The 20,185-nt window shown below is 44.5% G+C and overlaps 1 long non-coding RNA gene and 1 other non-coding gene across 2 annotated transcripts in view; both read right to left on the bottom strand.

Moving 5' to 3' along the window:
• Positions 1 to 20,185, bottom strand: part of LOC117070971 — a 35,471-nt gene that overhangs the window by 13,620 nt on the left and 1,666 nt on the right. The gene's annotated exons all lie outside the window — the stretch shown is intronic.
• Positions 13,862 to 13,968, bottom strand: LOC117071945. Its single transcript, XR_004432663.1, has one exon. It is a non-coding gene; the product is annotated as a small nucleolar RNA U13 (small nucleolar RNA).

Genomic DNA, 20,185 nt, shown 5'->3' with positions numbered 1-20,185 from the left:
CGGTTGAGCTTGGGAGTTCAAGACCAGCCTGGGCAACAAGGCAAAACTCCATCTCTACAAAAACAAAACAAAACAAAAATTAGCCGGGTGTGGTGGTGCCCACCTGTAGTCCCAGCTACTCGGGAGGCTGAGGTGGAGTATGGCTTGAGCCCAAGGAGGTGAAGGTTGAAGTGAGCTGAGATCGTGTCACTGAACTCCAGCCAGGGTGACAAAGCCAGACCTTGTCTCAATCAAAAAAAAAAAAAAAAAGAAACAAACAAACAAAAAAAACAGGGTTCTCCCTGGTTCTTTTGGTCTTCATTTCTAAAAGCTCCCATGTCACATCATACTTTTGGTAACTACATTTGATACGATTTTTTCTTATTACTATGTCTTTTGTTATACGGGTCTCACTCATTAACCTTCTAACAGGTGATGAAAATATATTACTTTCTTATTCCTACAATTTCAAACAAATCAATTTGTGTCTATTGGTGGGTGGGCCACTCAGGAAGTTCACCAGAACACTGGATGTCATCACCAAAGACATACGAACTGTAAACTAGGAAAACACATTAGGCTGTCACTGCCTTCCTAACTTCACCATCTAAAGACAACCTCAAGTTTAAACAATCTTGACTGGTTGATCTCTGGACTCAGAAGCTGAGTTTATGGTTTATTCCAAATATTAATCTTCGTTTTTCTTTTATTTTCACATAAACTAAACTCCTCTCATTAAAAGCCTGACAGCTATGACCACCTAGCAGTTATCTTCTACCAAGTCCCAACAAATATTACAGCTGGTTCTTAATGAACAAAAAGCAACTCAACAACAACAAATTGACTAACATCATTCAAATGAAAAAATGTGTCTTTTTTTTTTTTTTGAGACGGAGTCTCGCTCCATTGTCCAGGCTGGAGTGCAGTGGCACAATCTGGGCTCACCGCAAGCTCCGCCTCCCGGCTTCAAGTGATTCTCCTGCCTCAGCCTCCCGAGCAGCTAGGACTGACTACAGGTGCCCGCCACCACGCCCGGCTAATTTTTTGTATTTTTAGTAGAGACGGGGTTTCACCGTGTTAACCAGGATGGTCTCAATCTCCTGACCTCGCGATCTGCCCGCCTCGGCCTCCTAAAGTGCTGGGATTACAGGCGTGAGCCACCGCACCCGGCCATTTTTGTATTTTTAGTAGAGACAGGGTTTCACCATGTTGGCCAGGCTGGTCTCAATACTCCTAACCTTAGGTGATCCACCCGCCTCAGCCTCCCAAAGTGTTGGGATTACAGACATTAGCCACTGCAGCCCGTATGAACAGATTTTCTAATAAAATATGAACTATGCATGTGTGCCATTAAAACACACTCGTGTACATCCATGTTTGTAATTGAAATCAGCCTCATAGAGTTCACACCAACTGTTAAATGTAGTATGTGGCATTAAAAGTGGATATGGGGCCAGGCTTCCCTGCATTTTTACTGTGAATTATCCTGAATTGTGTTCCCCTCACACACTGCGGCAAAACATAGCATTGTTTCAGTTTTGAAATATATTTAAAAAAATATTCCTGCTGAAATGAACTTAGTCATTTCTATGTTTTTACCCCTCTTTTTCCTTTTTCTTGTTCCGATTCTTTTTTTTTTTTTTTTTTTTTTTTTTTTGAGACAGGGTTTTGCTCTGTAGCCCAGGCTGGAATGCAGTGGTCAAATCTCAGCTCTGCTCACTGCAACTGCCACCTCCTGGGCTCAGATGATTTTCCCACCTCAGCCTTCTGAACAGCTGAGAACACAGGCGTGCACCACCACATACAGCAATTTTTTTTTTTTGTATGTTTTTGTAGAGATGGGGTTTATCCACATTGCCCAAGCTGGTCTCGAACTCCTGGACTCAAGTGATCTGCGCTTCTCTGCCTCCAAACTGATGGTTTTACAAGCGTGAGCCACCGGGCTTGGCCCTGACCTTTCTTCTTCCAGCTTTCTGGCACCATCTCTCTCATTAAAACTCAGTAATATCCCTAGCAGCTGCTTGTACCAACATTCTGTAAGCTTTTTCATGGCTTCTTATTTTCTTGATACCAGATGGTTCCACAATCCTGAATCCTATAAACCAAATGAAGTTTCCATTGGAAAGCATGAATGGAACCTGTGCCTGAAACATTCAAGGACTGATGTGGGATCCTGCATAGAGTGGAGTGAGTGGATGAAGAGAATGATGCAAGTGTTTGACCATTTTCCTTGCGACCATTTCCTTTGGCCCTTAGGATGTTTTGGTTTTGATTTTGTTTTTTCTCTGTCAAACCCTCTACACTTTTGCCTGTATAGACTTTCTCTAAAGCCAAAACTTTGGGTTAACCACTTTTCAGACACTAGGAAACCAAAATTCTCAATTTACAGTCATATCTGTGGCATCCCTATTAGGAAGCTGCCAACTGTAGCTAATGAATGTATCTAAATACATATAAAATCAAAGAATTAATGTGCCATTAAGTATCCTCAACATCTAGCCCCAGCATATACTTTCAGATTGATTAAGGTAAATGAAATAATCTCTATCTGTAGTTCTGAGAGGTGAAGCCAACCGGGCTTCTGGGTCTGTGGGGACTTGGAGAACTTTTCTGTCTAGCTAAAGGATTGTAAATACGGCCGGGCGCAGTGGCTCAAGCCTGTAATCCAAGCACTTTGGGAGGCCGAGACGGGCGGATCACGAGGTCAGGAGATCGAGACCATCCTGGCTAACACAGTGAAACCCCGTCTCTACTAAAAATACAAAAAAAAAACTAGCCGGGCGAGGTGGCGGGCGCCTGTAGTCCCAGCTACTCGGGAGGCTGAGGCAGGAGAATGGCGTAAACCCGGGAGGTGGAGCTTGCAGTGAGCTGAGATCCGGCCACTGCACTCCAGTCCGGGCAACAGAGCGAGACTCCGCCTCAAAAAAAAAAAAAAAAAAAAAAAAAAAAAAACTAGCCAGGCGAGGTGGTGGGCGCCTGTAGTCCCAGCTACTCGGGAGGCTGAGGCAGGAGAATGGCGTAAACCCCAGAGGCTGAGCTTGCAGTGAGCTGAGATCCGGCCACTGCACTCCAGCCTGGGGACAGAGCGAGACTCTGTCTCAAAAAAAAAAAAAAAAAAAAAAAGGATTGTAAATACAACAATCAGGGCTCTGCCTCTAGCTAAAGGTTTGTAAACGCACCAATCAGCACTCTGTAAAAACGGACCAATCAGTGCTCTGTAAAATGGACCAATGAGCAGGACATGGGTGGGGCCAAATAAGGGAATAAAAGCTGGCCACGGGCGCCAGCAGCACCTGCTGGGGTTTCTTTCCAACCTGTGAAAGCTTTGTTCTTTTGCTTTTCACAATAAATCTTGCTGCTGCTCACTCTTTGGGTCTGCACGACCTTTACGAACTGTAACACTCATCATGAAGGTCTGCAGCTTCACTCCTGAAGCCAGCAAGACCACGAACTCACCAGGAGGAATGAACAACTCTGGACGTGCCACCTTTAAGAGCTGTAACATTCACTGCAAAGGTCTGTGGCTTCACTACTGAAGTCAGCGAGACCATGAACCCACCGGGAGGAATGACCAACTCCGGACACATCTGAACATCTGAAGGAACAAACTTTGGACACACCATCTTTAAGAACTGTAACACTCACTGCAAGGGTCCGCGGCTTCATTCTTGAAGGCTGCGAGATCAAGAACCCGCCGGAAGGAACCAATTCCGGACACAGTTCCTGAAATATTTTGTCATCTGTTCATACTTAGTTTCCTTCCTGGCACCAAAATCCATTTTTTCTTCCCTGATATATTTTTCTTCTCTTTTTTTTTTTTTTTTGAGATGGAGTCTTGCTCTGTTGCCCAGTCTGGAGTGCACTGGCACAATCTTGGCTCACTGCAAGCTCTACCTCCTGGGTTAATGCCATTCTCCTACCTCAGCCTCCTGAGTAGCTGGGACTACAGGCGCCTGCCGCCATGCCTGGCTAATTTTTTGTATTTTTAGTAGAGACGGGGTTTCACCGTGTTAGCCAGGATGGTCTCGATCTCCTGACCTTGTGATACGCCCGCCTTGGCCTCCCAATGTGCTGGGATTACAGGCGTGAGCCACCGCACCCAGCCTCCCTGATACATTTTTCTTTAGTTACTACTACTTTTTTTTTTTTTTTTGAGACAGAGTCTCGCTCAGTCGCCCAGGCTGGAGAGCAGTGGCACGATCTCGGCTCACTGCAAGCTCCGCCTCCCGGGTTCCCGCCATTCTCCTGCCTCAGCCTCCCTAGTAGCTGGGACTACAGGCGCCCGCCACCATGCCCAGCTAAGTTTTTGCAGTTTTAGTAGAGACAGGGTTTCACCGTGTTAGCCAGGATGGTCTCGATCTCCTGACCTCGTGATCCACCTGCCTCAGCCTCCCAAAGTGCTGGGATTACAGGTGTGAGCCACCGTGCCCGGCCAACTACTTCTTGTATCTAGTTATAATTTTCTTCCTCCAGATAGCATTCCCTAACCACTTCAATTTCAACCACATTCCTATACGTCTGAAATTCCCCAGTAGAGTGCACAGTCTAAATCACAAATTTTCTATCCAGAATTAGTTGCTTATTTGTTTGTCTGAATTCCCAATTCACAGATGCCCCAAGTGCAGGAAGAAAGCTGAATCTTTCATTCTCCTGTCCATCTACTACATGCAAGAAAGAAGGTGATCACTCAAATTTTGTTCAAAAAAATGCAATGGAAATGCTATTTCCGTTTTCTCCTCCCGAAATTAGGAACAATTCAGCATTTATGGAATACCATTCTTGACGTCCAAAAATATTATTAGATCTTGTCTTACAATTCCTCAGTTTCCCTTATTTGCATAGAAGTAAAAGAACTTCAGTCTTGCTTATCTGTTCCTCCTCATTTCTTCCTCCACAACCCCATTTACAACTCTACGCACAGATCATTCTGATTTCTTTGTAATTAATCAGTGTGCCATGTCCCTTCTCACCTCATTACACTTGCGAATTTTTCTGATTTGCATGTCGTTTCCTTCCTATGTTCTGTGCACTTGAAATCTGAATTTGCCCTTGAAATTTTAACTGAGTCATTATTTTACTTCAGAAACTGATTATTGACTCCTTATGTTGTTTAAAGACAGTCAATCTTCATTCATGTCAGGTTACATATTCGCAAATATGCCCACTCAATAAAGTTTATGTGTAACTTCAAAATCAATACCTGCGGTAACTTTATGGTCATGCACAGAGTGGCAACAATTTTGTCACCAATTGAGCATATTCCCAGGTAAGCTAGAACAAGATGATATTCTTCTTTTTTGTCTCAGTCATACAAACAAGTGTTCTTTTCATGGTCCGTGTAGTACCACACTGCATCTGTGAATTGACTTAGGATTGAAAGCTAGGTAGGCATCTGTTGAACATTTGACTACCAGACCCGGAACTTTTCTTCACATAGAGATCAAACAATACTCTTAAGTACACGTCTCGGCTATTTCATTCTAGGGATCCTGTGATTAGTTAGCTACCACCAAAGTCTTCTGTTTGCCAAAACATTCTGATTACTGGTACATCCTCCTCTGGCCTTTAAAACAAATTGTACATCCTGTCTTTGGCAAAGTTATCCCATGAGCAAGATGCTTGAGTCATTTTCCTCTACATAAGACAGCACAATCAATCTTTATATTTTTGTTGTTTTTTGTTTTTGGAGACAGGGTCTGTCTCTATTGCCCAGGCTGGACTTCAGTTGCATGATCAGAGCTCACTGCAGCCTCAACCTCTAAGGCTCAAGTGATTCTCTGGCCTAGTCCCCCAAGTAGCTGGCACTACAGGTGCACACCACTGTCCATGGCTAATTTATTTATTTACTTTTTGTGGATACAAGGTCTCATTAGGTTGCCCAAACCGGTCTTAAATTTACGCACTCATGTTATCTTCCCGCCTTGGCCTCCAAAGTGCTGGGATTATAGGTGTGAGCCACATGCCCGCAGCACAGTAAATCTTGGATCCCCAATAATAGCACTGAGGTTAATTAACCCAATCTACTGTTATATTTTGTCCTCCTTAGTATAACGACCTTAGAATGCTCTTCCAACCTTCCCCAGGTTTCTTCCAATACATGTTACAATTTCTTTTGCATGTAGCTGTTTCCTACAGGTCATAGTGTGTACCTGTCCCTTAGGAGTAGGTTGATATTCAGCCCTAGTTATGGGGTCTAGTCATGCTACTAGCAAAAAGTAATGATTTGTGGGGGACTTTAAGAAAAACGGGCATCCCCTTTAATGGTATCTAACCCAGCTTTTGTGCAGAGGAAAGACGTTTTCTTCAAACAATAGAGAGAAGCTACTTCCACTGGTAAGAAAGGCTCAGCCTGACTTTCTGTTTCCAGATTGTCAGTTTCAAACGAGTCTAAACAGATTCCCCCATTCCAAGTTTCAGGATCTCATTCTTGGTTTTGATGTTCAACAATATCAGCCCTGCAGCTACAAGAAATGAGTTTCCTTCATAGTCGCCATGGAAGTTCTCAGGTTTCAAACCGTGGCTTGAACTGAGAATTAAGGAACCTGAACTTGTTATTTTCTCTTCATAATCATTCAAGGACCCTCACCTGAATGCATTCCACCCCACAGTCCTTACAGTTATCTTGACTACCATCACATTCGGTGCAGCAGTCACTTGGACTCCCAAGGCACATGTTTCAGTTGGTACTTTGTCACAATCAACCACAGGTCATTGCTCGATTAATTGTGATACCACTGCATGTCATAGTTACTAGTATCCCATTGCACATAAATTGGCAAGGAGCTGCGGAATGTGCTCAAACATAAAGGAATGATCAACACAACTTCCCAGACTCATCTCTGTGGAACTGTCTTGGAACAACGCCAGTATTAATTCTTTCAGGGAGGGTCCAATCAGCAGGCAGACAAAGCACAAGAATTTGAGGAGGGAGTGTTTGAAATGGACATTTGTTTACTATAAGTGGATTGCAATCCAGAGCTTGTTAGAGGGTACACAGAATGGTCACAGTGTGTGGCACCAGTGGAACTTTCCAGAAATCTTCCCGCTTAGATGCCAGGGAAAGGTGTTCACAGGTAGGTGTCAAATTGGAAGCACTACACTAGAAACCACCTAAGGGTAGGGGATATGGGAAGTGACTGACAACCAGTGCTGCTGACTGTCATGCATTGTAGGAGCCTGATGCTAGAAAAGCCATTGTTGCCGCAGGATTGCCCATGCATACTGTAGAAACCTAGTGCTGGAGAAAGGCATGCATGCTGTGGGAAACTGTTGAGAGACCACAGTGGAATCAGAAAGGAAAATCTCTTTTTACAATGTCCAACCACCTTCGACTACTGACAAAGCTTACTGTTGCAACACCATATATATATATATACATATATATATATATTTTTTTTTTTTGAAATGGAGTCTTGCTCAGTCGCCCAGGCTGGAGTGCAGTGGCACAATCAGCTCACTGCAAGCTCTGCCACCTGGGTTCACGCCGTTCTCCTGCCTCAGCCTCCCAAGTAGCTGGGACTATAGGTGCCACCACCATGCCTGGCTAATTTTTTTTTTTTGTATTTTTAGTAAAGATGGGGGTTTCACTATGTTAGCCAGGATGGTCTCGATCTCCTGACCCCGTGATCCACCCGCCTTGGCCTCCCAAAGTGCTGGGATTACAGGCGTGAGCCACCACGCCCAGCCAACACAATATATTCTTAAGGGTATCTGACTCAATTTTTACAGAGCAGGCAATGAATGATTAATTTGGATCTAAAAGGCAAGTTTATTAATTGGCATACAGTTCTTCTAATTAAAGGAATAATAAAAAATTAAAACATATCTTCAAACATAGTGATGGTATTGCAATATTTTAAATAGATCATTGATTTTTCCATTGATGTTTGTAATAGAAAATGTTGGGAGAAAAGCTGAGTGTTGGGAGAGAAACTGAGGCAGGGCTTGCATGTCTGACATAAAGTAAAAGAGTCTTGGAACATGTCCAGGGTCCAGGGTCTAAAACCCCTTGTGGCCTTTGGAAGGTGTCTAGACTTGCTGGCTCCTTGCTTCCAGCACTTCCATTATCTCAAGTAGCCATATGTTTCAAAGAAAATGCTAAACCATCACAGCTGTAGCTCATTTGCTTGATACACCACTTCCTTTCAACCCCCACATCCTCACCACCTGTTTCTTTGTTTGACCACCAATAAACAGCCTGGGCTTCCAGAGCTTGGGGCATTTGCAGCCTCCATACTAGCGCTGGCCCCTGGTCCCACTTTCTCTCTTACCTTGTCTTTTCTTATTCCTTTGACTCCGCTGGACTTCATCACCCCACGGCCTGGTCCGATCACCCCAACAGGAAATACTTAATTTTGATTCATACATTAAAGACAGATTAAATTGATAGTTGAGTTTGTAATAACACATTTTCCACCTGAACTCTGAGCTTCTTTCCTCATACACAATTCAAAGTGGTTCATCACTTATACTTTCAATATTTACTTTTTTGTTTGTTTGTTTGTTAGAGAGAGAGTCTCGCTCTGTCGCCCGGGCTGGAGTGCAGTGGCCGGATCTCTGCTCACTGCAAGCTCCGCCTCCTGGGTTCAAGCCATTCTCCTGCCTCAGCCTCCTGAGTAGCTGGGACTACAGGCGCCCGCCACCACGCCCGGCTAATTTTTGAATTTTTTACTAGAGACAGGGTTTCACCGTGTTAGCCAGGATGGTCTTGATCTCCAGACCTTGTGATCTGCCCGTCTCGACCTCCTAAAGTGCTGGGATTACAGGCTTGAGCCACTGTGCCCGGCCATTTGTTTTTAAAGAAAGAGTCTCACTCTGTCGCCAGGCTGGAGTGCAGTGATGCGATATTGACTCACTGCAACCTCTGCCTCCCGGGTTCAAGTGATTCTCCTGCCTCAGTCTCCTGAGTAGCTAGGACTGCAGGAGCCCGCCACCACACCCAGCTAATTTTTGCATTTTTAGTAGAGCTGGGGTTTCACCATGTTGGGCAGGATGGTCTCGATCTCGTGATGTGCCTGCCTCGGCCTCCCGAGGTGCTAGGGTTACAGGCATAAGCCACCATGCCTAGCTCAATACATACGACTTATGTGCCAGTGAGGTTGGATGAAATGACCTACATGATGTGAACTGATGAAAACAAACTATTTGTTTAAAAAGCTTGCAGTTTTGCTCAGAAATGTTTGTCTCTGTTTTTTTTTTCCAGGTTGTTCTGCTACAAGACTCATACATGTTAGGATTTTTGCCCTGCAGTGTTAGCAGTCCAACAGAGTAATTGCCACTGATAAGAGGGAATTTAGATACCATTCAGCAAGAAAATGCTCTTGTAGTGCCTATCTGATCTTCCTAACACTAATGGGAAGACAGAATGTAGTTTCACATATTTAGCAACTTTTTAAATTTGTGTATTAATACATTAATACAGGGTGTATAAGTTGATTCCCAGGCTGCTAATAAAGACATATCTGAGACTGGGTAATTGATAAATAAAGAGTTTTTTTGTTTTGTTTTGTTTTTTTGAGACTGTCGCCAAGGCTGGAGTGCAGTCGTGCGATCTCAGCTCACTGTAAGCTCCGCCTCGTGGGTTCACACCATTCTCCTGCCTCGGCCTCCCGAGTAGCTGGGACTACAGGCGCCCGCCACCACGCCCGGCTAATTTTTGAATTTTTTACTAGAGACAGGGTTTCACCGTGTTAGCCAGGATGGTCTCGATCTCCTGTCCTCGTGATCCACCCTCCTTGGCCTCCCAAAGTGCTGGGATTACAGGTGTCAGCCACCACACCCAGCCAAGAAAGAGGTGTAATGGACTCACAGTTCCACATTGCTGGGAAGGCCTCACCATCATGGAGGAAAGCAAAGGAGAAGCAAAGGCACATTTTACTGGTGCAGGCAAGAGCGCCTGTGCAGGAGAACTCCCATTTATAAAACCATCAGATCTCATGAGACTTATTCACTACCAAGAGAACAATATAGAGGAAACCACCCCCCATAATTCAGTTATCTCCATCTCGCCCCACCCTTGACACATGGGATTATTATAATTCAAGGTGAGATTCGGGTGGGGACACAGCTAAACCGTATCACAAGGTCTCACTTTGTCATCCATGCTGGAGTGCAGTGTTGTGATCATAGCTCACTGTAACCACGAACTCCTGGGCTAAAGAGATCTTCCCATTCAGCCTCCAGAATAGCTAGGACTACAAGCACACACCACCACACTCGGCTAATTTTTTAATTTTGTAGAGTCTTGCTACGTTTCTCAGGCTAGTCTCAAACTCCTGGCCTCAAGTGATTCCCCCCATCTTGATTTCCCAAGATGCTGGGATTACAGGTGTGAGCCACCACACCCAGCCAATTTATCAGTTTAAAACAATGTAAATGTATTGTCTCCATTCCTGTGGGTCAGTGGGCACAAGTTAGCTGGGTTTTCAGGTGGAATATTTTACAGGGATGCAATCAAGGTGTCAGTGGCCTGTATTGCGTTTTTTGTTTGTTTGTTTGCTTGTTTGTTTTGGTTTTTTTTGATAAGAGTCTGGCTCTCACTCAAGCTGGAGTGAAGTGGGGTGATTCTGACTCATTGCAACCTCTGCCTCCCAGACCCAAACCATCCTTTCACCTCAGCCTCCCGAGTAGCTAGGACTACAGGTGCATGCCACTGTGCCTGGATAATTTTTATATTTTATTGTAGAGATAAAGTTTCACTACGTTGCCCAGGCTGGTCTCAAACTCCTGGGCTCAAGCAATCTACCCACCTCAGCCTCCCAAGTGATGGGATTACAGGCATGAGTCACTGTGCCCAGACTCTGTGTTACTTTTTTTTTTTTTTTTTTTTTTTTTTTTTTTTTTGAGACGGAGTCTCGCTCTGTCACCCGGGCTGGAGTGCAGTGGCCGGATCTCAGCTCACTGCAAACTCCGCCTCCGGGGTTTACGCCATTCTCCTGCCTCAGCCTCCCGAATAGCTGGGACTACAGGCGCCCGCTACCTCGCCCGGCTAGTTTTTTGTATTTTTTAGTAGAGACGGGGTTTCACCGTGTTAGCCAGGATGGTCTCGATCTCCTGACCTCGTGATCCGCCCGTCTCGGCCTCCCAAAGTGCTGGGATTACAGGCTTGAGCCACCGCGCCCGGCCCTGTGTTACTTTTTAAGCTCATTTGCTTGTTGGCAGAATTCATTTTCCAATGGCTATAGAATTCATGGCAGCTTGCTTCTTCAAAGGCAACAATGAAGAGACCGAGTCTTTTCTATTTTGCCTGACATCAGGGAAGGCCTAGGAGCCATTTTAAATGGCTCATCTGATAAGGGGAGGTTCACATAGGCTATTCTGCCTTTTAATGAACTCAAAGTCAACTGATTACTTTAATTACATCTGCATTATATCTTCACTTTTGACATTTAACATAGTATAAACACAGTAACGATATCCTTTGCCACATGCTATTGGCAGGTTCTTCCCACACCCAAGGAAATGGGATTGCATAAGAGAGTGACTAATTGTGGGTCACCCTAAAGTGCTTCCACTACTGTCACCATGCTTCAGTCACCATCTACTGTACTTTAGGGCCACATCCTATCTCCCATCAGACCAGCTGGTAATTTCCTGCTTCACCAAGTTTTTCCTGTTGTAACTTGGGTTGCAATTCTGCTCAGCTAAGGATGTACCTAGAAAGAACTTAAGTGTTCTGTGTGTCCTTAACTTCTACCTAACAGCTTGCCCACGCAAGTAGAACTCAACATGAATCTTTCATAGCTGAATTATTATTAATATTATGTCTTAAGGTCTTACATGGGAATAACACCTTTAATACAAACATAGTCCAAATCTGGCTTGAAAGACCTTGTTCTCATACCTTCCTTTCCACGTGCATCGCTGTGACTATGTGGTGTTCTGCAAATATAGTCTGTCTTGTCATTCCTACCCTTGGCTTAAGGCTCTACTGGAGCAGAGGATATTCAGGAAGGCCAAGAGTAGATGTAAACAAATCTTCAACGTATGGACAAAGGATAAATTGCTACAGGGCTGGGAGAGAATGCAGAGTAACACAAAGAGAATACCTTTGTAATGGCAGAATGTTTTCATATTGAGGTGTCTTGTTTATACAGTTTAGCATTCTTATCTCATGGGCCAGATATGTAACTGAGAAATGGGTGTTAAATGACCAGCAGCCATCAATTTCCAATACCAAGTGCCATCTTTCAGCTTGACCAGATATGCGATGGCAATTTCAATTCTCTTTTTGACTCAGTCATCCAAAATTAAACGTTTGAGGTTAATCAACTTTAAGATAGTCATAGGGAATGTGCTGTCCTCGTGTGTGTGTGTGTGTCTGTGTGTATGTGTGTGTGTGTGTGTGTATTTTTTCCGTAATGCTCTGACAATACGTTCAGGACATGCTACCCCAATGTATGGAAACTTGGCGTAATTAACATTTTAAGCTGAAGCAATTTTAGAAACCAAATGTGTAGGAAGGACTTTCTCACCTTTCCCTGAAACAGGTCATAAAACCTGGGAAGGGCATTTTGACCTTCCGCTGAAGCAAGTAGTAAAACCCTCCTAGGAAAGCTGCCCTGCTCTACCCGGAAGAAAAGATCTCCATCTCTGAAGACACAGGGACATTGAACGAATAGCCCTTGCTGTTTTCCCCCATGTATTACACTTAGCTGACACCTTTTGGTCCCATTACATTTCTCCATGACCCTTCACTCTTCATCAAACCAGCAAAAAAAATACTCAGGTTTAACTGTTTCTTTTAGGCTTTGTTTTCTTATGAAGACTCATGTCACATAAAACATACAGTAAATCAACTTGCATGCTTTACTCTCATTAATCTGTCGCTTGTTACAGGGGTGCAAGCAAAGGAATGAGAAGGGTAGAAGTTTCTGGCCATGAGAAGGGGACAGGTGGGACACTTCACTCTGGAGTCTGAGGTGGGATTCTGGAAAACAGACACAAGCCTGTGCAAGGTGAGCATTTTCACCAAAGTCAGCTCTCCCAGATCTCTGTTAGTAGTTCCTGGTCAAGAGAAGAAAGTAAAACCTCCTTGTCCCTTATTTTCCCAATGCAGATGGACAGGAAAAAAATTACAAAATTCATTATCTAGATTGTGACTAGTTTGGTTTCGTGGTGCCTATTGGTTATTGATCCCTTCCCTCCCAGGAGCAGCTACTGCTTTTCTGTTTCTGTCATTTTGTGTCAAGAATTTTTGTGAAGTTTTCCACTTGACAGGACATACAAGTTGTTGGTTCTTTTTTTTTTTTTTTTTTTTGAGATAGAGTCTCGCTCTGCCGCCCGGGCTGGAGTGCAGTGGCCGGATCTCAGCTCACTTCAGCTCACTGCAAGCTCCGTCTCCCAGGTTCAGGCCATTCTCCTGCCTCAGCCTCCCGAGTAGCTGGGACTACAGGCGCCCGCCACCTCGCCCGGCTAGTTTTTTTTGTATTTTTTAGTAGAGACGGGGTTTCACCGTGTTCGCCAGGATAGTCTCGATCTCCTGACCTCGTGATCCGCCCGCCTCGGCCTCCCAAAGTGCTGGGATTACAGGCTTGAGCCACCGCGCCCGGCCGAGTTGTTGGTTCTTGTGTGTGCCGGCAGCCAACCATCAGGTTGAGGGGCTGTGGGAATACAGCTGGACAGACATGTGGGTTGCAACCCATTTGCAGCTAACATCTACTGCCAGCTCTCAGGGGGACTGTCTAGGCCTGCCTTTCTTTTGGCTACCTTTGAGAGTAGTGTGGCATCTTCAGAGGGCTACATTTTTTGCACCCTCTTTGAAGATGCCTCTGCATTTATGGGTAACTCATAAAAGTCTTATGGATTTGGTTTTTTTCCTTTTTCCTTCATTTTTTCTTTTCTTATTTTTTACGTTTCTCCACCTTTTTTCTCTTTTTCTTTTTGTCATGCTACATACATAATGATGTCATAACAAGGACTGAGGGAGGCACATCTCACACATGAATATGAAAACCCTATCACCATATCAATAAAGAACCATGAAAGAATCTATTAATTTTGGTTCCAAGTCTCTTGTAATGGGTACATTTTTTTTTTTTAATGGGACTGTGCTATCAGGAGTATTTACTTTTTCTCTTGACCAAAACCTGGTAAGATATTTGAAAAATTTTATATATGTTTGAGATGGTATCTTGCTGTGTCACCCAGGCTGGAGTGCAGTGGTGCAATCACAGCTCACTGCAGCCTTGACCTCCTGGGCTCAGGCGATCCTCTCACCTCAGCCTCCTGAGTAGCAGAGACTACAGGAGTATGCCACCACACCCAGCTAACTTTATCTATTTTTAGTGAAGATGAGGTCTCACTACGTTGCCCAGGCTGGTGTGGCACTCCTGGGCTCAACCAGTGCTACCGCCTAGGTTCCCAATGTGCTGGGATTACAGGCATGAGCCACAGCACCCAGCCTGAAAGGATTTTTTAAGACCTCTATGATCAATAGTTCTCCTAATGGGAAGCTGATAGTTATAGACTTATAGGAACAACTTTCTTTTTTCCTTTCTTTTTTTTTTAGACAGAGTCTCACTCTGTTGCCCAGGCTGGAGTGCAGTGGCTTGATTTCGGCTCACAGAAACCTCTGCCTCCCAGATTCAAGCAATTCTCCTGCCTCAGCCTCCCGAATAGCTGGGATTACAGGTGTGCGCCTCTACGCCCAGCTAACTTTTGTATTTTTAGTAGAGATGGGGTTTCACCATGTTGGTCAGGCTGGTCTTGAACTCCTGACCTCAGGTGATCCGCCTGTTTCAGCCTCCCAAAGTGCTGGGATTACAGGCATGAGCCGCCACACCCAGCCAATAGGAACAATTGTCTTAAGGCCTCTCTGTTCTCTCCTTTTGATACTGATCTTCCCATGAAACTTATCAATTGACAAAAACCCTTTTCTTGAACCTCTGTTGGCTATATGCTTTCACAACTCTGCTTACCTCCCTCTTTTTGGCATGATTTTGTTAAGGATATTTATTTATTTATTTATTTATTTTTGAGATGGAGTCTCATTCTGTCGCCTAGGCTGGAGTACAGTGGTGCTAGCTCGGCTTACTGCAGCTTCCACCTCCCATCTGGAAGGTGGGATTCTCCTGCCTCAGCCTCCTGAGTAGCTGGGATTACAGGCATGTGCCACCACACTTAGCTAATTTTTGTATTTTTAGTAGAGATGGGGTTTCACCATGTTGACCAGGCTGCTCTCAAACTCCTGACTTCAAGTGCTCCTCCACACCTGACCTCAAGTGCTCCTCCACACCTGGCCTCAAGTGCTCCTCCACACCTGGCCTGATTTTGCTAAGGATAATTTGGAGCTTCACTGGCCTCTTTGGGGAATTTAATATCTCCCCCCACTGGTTCCTTTAAGACCTCTTCCTTCCCACACTTTCCGTTCCTCCTTCCTACTCTTGCCACCTTCAATCTTCCATTCGTTCCCTTGAATCCTGGATATGATCCCTTGAAACTCCTACCTTCTCCATCTCTCTCTCTTCCTCCCCTGTCAGACTTCTTCTCTTAAACTTTAGTCCACCCTGCTGTCAAGGGACTCAGAGTCCTCCAAAAGTAAGTACCAAGGCTGAAGAGGAAAAAAAAGATGATTTGGAAATAGACTGGATATTCTATCCACTCAGACGGGTGGTGGAGACATTCTGATAGCTGTCAGATGTCTTTGCAGTGACTCATTTAAAATTTAGCCCACAGCCTTCCAAAGGGCTTCACAAGGCAAATGAAGATCTTAAAAACCTTCTCCATGAATACTGGTAAAAAGCATTAGGCCTAATATTTAGTAGGTAGCCTTAATTTGTCCTGTTTACCAGGGACAATAGGGAAAAAATATGAAATGGAGAAAATACGAGAGATAATTGTTTCATATAAAACAGTGACTTCGTGTTACTATGTGTTTCTAATTCATGGCTAAGATTCTAGAATGATAACTACAAGATCTGTTTTGATATTTGCCTGTATGTTTATGTATGTCTCTCTGTGTGAAATTTTTCTACCTCTGATGGTATTACCAAATTAATTAATAAAATATCTTAAAAGACATTTGCCTGGTACGGTGGCTCATGCCTGTAATCCCAACACTTTGGGAGGCTGAGGCGAGTGGATAACCTGAGGTCAGGAGTTTGAAACCAGCCTGATCAACATGGTGAAATCCCATCTCTACTAAAAATACAAAAATTAGCTGGGCGTGGTGGCGGGTGCCTATAATCCCATCTACTTGGGAGGCTGAAGCAGGAGAATCACTTGAAGGAAGGTAGACGTTGCAGTATTGCACTCCAGCCTGGGTAACAGAGCAAGAATCCGTAAAAAAAAAAAGAAAGAAAGAAAGAAAGAAAAAGAAAGGAAGGAAGGAGAAAGACAGAGACAGGAAGGAAGGAAGGAAGGAAGGAAGGAAGGAAGGACTCTACTTGGCTCAATGATACTACCAAATTAATTTATAAAGTTCCTTAAAAGAGGATTTAATTGACTTAAAGGGAAGTACATGCTTATATAACTAAGTATTCCTAAAACTTCAAAATATAGAAATTAACCCAAACATTATTTTAAGTTCACATAATCTTGTATAGTTTTTGGTAAATAAAGCAAAGACCCTGTCTCAAAAAAAAAAAAAAATGCCATTTTGAGACTTTGTCTCAAAAAAAAAAAAAAGGCCATTACACACCTGTAATCCCAGCATTTAAGGAGGCCAAGGCAGGCAGATCACTTGAGGCCAGGAGTCCCAGGCTAGCCTGGCCAACATAGCAAGACCCCATCTCTACTAAAAATACAAACATTAGCCAAGCATGATGGTGCATGCCTGTAATCCCAGCTACTGGGGAGGCTGAGTCACAAGAAGTGTTTGAACCCAGGAGGTGGAGGTTGCAGTGAGCCAAGATCGTGCCACTGCACTGCAGCCTGGGTGACAGAATGAGACTCTGTATCAAAATAATAATAATAATAATAATAATAATAATAATAATAATTTTTAAAATGGCATTTTATCTATTTCTTCACATGTTGCGATTATTCCTGACAACCCAAAATACATAATGGCTGAGATCCTGATAACAAAAGACAGATTAACAAGAGAAAACATAATATGTTTACTTAATACAAGTTTTACACGACCTGTGAGTCTTCAGAAATCAAGATGCAAAGGCCAAGGGATAGGTGTTTTTTGTTTGTTTGTTTGTTTTGTTTTGTTTTGAGACAGAGTCTCACTCTGTTGCCCAGGCTGGAGTGCAATGGCACAATCTAGGTTCACTGCAACCTCCACCTCCCAGGTTCAAGGGATTCTCCTGCCTCAGCCTTCTGAGTAGCTGCGATTGCAGGCTTGTGCCACCACACCCAGCTAATTGTTTTTTTGTATCTTTAGTAGAGACGGGGTTTCACCATGTTGGTCAGGCTGGTCTTGAACTCGTGACTTCATGATCCATGCGCCTCAGCCTCCCAAAGTACTGGGATTACAGGTGGGAGCCACTGCGCCCGGCTGGATAGTTGTATTTTTATGGACAGTTTTGAAGAAATAGCTTTGGGAACAAAGGGTATCATCTAATAGTAATTATCTGAGGAGAAATTCACAAGACCTGTTTGTTCAGATCTTTGTTGGCATCCAGGTATAGGGCAGAACTCCTCCAAAATAAGGGTCTCATTATGACCTACTTTCAGGACAGGTAGGGCAGTTAATTCTTTTATGACTTATTTCAGGGGAGAAAAGTGGGAGCAAGTCAGAGTGTCCTTCCTGCTTCTGTGGTTTTCTCAATTTCCTTCAGCTTAAAACACTCAGTATGCGAGGGCACTGCAGTTGGGGATATCCTTTTTTTTTTCTTTTTTTTGAAATGGAGTCTCAATCTCGCCCAGGCTGGAATGCAGAGGTGCAATGAGAGCTCACTGCAATCTCCGCCTCCCGGGTTCAAGTGATTCTCCTACCTCAGTCTCCCAAGTAGCTGGGACTACAGGCATGCACCACCACACCTGGCTAATTTTTGTATTTTCAGTAGAGACGGGGTTTCACCATGTTGGCCAGGCTAGTTTCAAACTCCTGACCTCAGGTGATCCACCCGCCTCGGCCTCCCAAAGTGCTGAGATTACAGATGTGAGCCACCACGCCCGGCTGGGGATATCCCATTCTGATCGCCTGCACTACCTATGAAACAACAACATGAACATGTAGGGATGCACTTTCACTATGGAGGAAATGAAGCCCAGAGGACTGGGTCTTTGCATGATTGACCCACAACCCATCCCTGGATCACCTCTCTAAAGAATTCATGTCAGGGCCGGGCACAGTGGCTCACACCTGTAATCCCAGCACTTTGGGAGGCCGAGGTGGGTGGATCACGAGGTCAGGAGATCAAGACTATCCTGGCTAACATGGTGAAACCCCATCTCTACCAAAAATACAAAAAAATTAGCCGGGCGTGGTGGTGCCTATAGTCCCAGCTACTCAGGAGGCTGAGACAGGAGAATGGCCTGAACCTGGGAGGCGGAGCTTGCAGTGAGCCGAGTACATGCCACTGAACTCAGCCTAGGTGATAGAATGAGACACCGTCTCACACACACACACACAAATTCATATTACTTGCTATTGTATTTTAAAATAAATCAAATTTTCTTTTTTCTTCTAGTATAAGAAACTTCTCGGCTGGGCACAGTCGCTCACACCTGTAATCCCAGCACTTTGGAAAGCTGAGGTGGGTGGATCATGAGGTCAGGAGTTCGAGATCAGCCTGGCATGGTGAAACCCTGTCTCTATTAAAAATGTAAAAATTATCCAGGCGTGGTGGCGGGCGCCTGTACTCCCAGCTACTCAGGAGGCTGAGGCAGGAGAATCACTTGAACCCCAGAGGCTGAGGCTGCAGTGAGCCAAGACTGTGCCACTGTACTCTAGCCTGGGTGACAGAGCAAGACTCTGTCTCAAAAAAAAAATAAAAGAAACTTCTCACAGACACATAAAATTTCACAGAAACAGAAAAATGTCAAGGATCTTAGTAAATTATGAACTTACTTGCTGCTGCTCAGAACTTTAAAAGCCTGTATCTGCCTATATTGATTGCAGTACATTGTTGTTCTTGTGTATACAAGGAAACTAAGGTTAATTGTGCCAGGTTCCATATATTATAATTAAGTCAGTAAGTGGGGTAACATGGTTGACTCTTCGTAGGAAACTTCTCTTCTGTATTTATAGTCGCCTCCCTGGCTGATTGGTGCTTTCACCATACCAAGAAAGGGACTCAATGCAGCAACATCTTAGAAAATAAGGTCCCTGGCCGGGCGCGGTGGCTCAAGCCTGTAATCCCAGCACTTTGGGAGGCCGAGACGGGCGGATCACGAGGTCAGGAGTTTGAGACCATCCTGGCTAACACGGTGAAACCCCGTCTCTACTAAAAAATATAAAAAGCTAGCCGGGCGAGGTGGCGGGCGCCTGTAGTCCCAGCTATTCGGGAGGCTGAGGCAGGAGAATGGCGTAAACCCGGGAAGTGGAGCTTGCAGTGAGCTGAGATCCGGCCACTGCACTCCAGCCCGGGCCACAGAGTGAGACTCCGTCTCAAAAAAAAAAAAAGAAAATAAGGTCCCTTTTTGTTAAGGTGTGATAAACGTCTGATTATTACTTTTGCATTCTTTTTTTTTTTTTTTTTTTTTTTTTTTTGAGGCGGAGTCTCGCTCTGTCGCCCGGACTGGAGTGCAGTGGCCGGATCTCAGCTCACTGCAAGCTCCGCCTCCCGGGTTTACGCCATTCTCCTGCCTCAGCCTCCCGAGTAGCTGGGACTACAGGCGCCCGCCACCTCACCCGGCTAGTTTTTGTATTTTTAGTAGAGACGGGGTTTCACCGTGTTAGCCAGGATGGTCTCGATCTCCTGACCTCGTGATCCGCCCGTCTCGGCCTCCCAAAGTGACTTTTGCATTCTTACACACTGAAACAATGTACTTCTTTCTTTACAATAAAAGAAAAAAAATTACAAAACAAAACGAAAATAAACTATTACAAAACTGATGTTGTGTAGGAATACATAGTTAAGAAAATATAGTTGAAAGTCATTCCTGGCCAGGTGTGGTGGCTCACACCTGTAATCGCAGCACTTTGGGAGCCCGAGGCAGGTGGATCACGAGGTCGGGAGTCTGAGACCAGCCTGGGCAAGACGGTGAAACCCGTCTCTACTAAAAATACAAAAATTAGCTGGACATGGTGGTGGGTGCCTGTAATCCCAGCTACTTGAGAGGCTGAGGCAGGAGAATGACTTGAACCCGA

The sequence above is a fragment of the Trachypithecus francoisi genome, unplaced genomic scaffold (genome assembly GCF_009764315.1).
Source record: "Trachypithecus francoisi isolate TF-2019V2 unplaced genomic scaffold, Tfra_2.0 Lachesis_group3, whole genome shotgun sequence".
NCBI lineage: Eukaryota > Metazoa > Chordata > Mammalia > Primates > Cercopithecidae > Trachypithecus > Trachypithecus francoisi.
The sequence above is the reverse complement of the archived record's forward strand: the minus strand, read 5'-3'. Positions and strand labels throughout refer to the sequence as shown.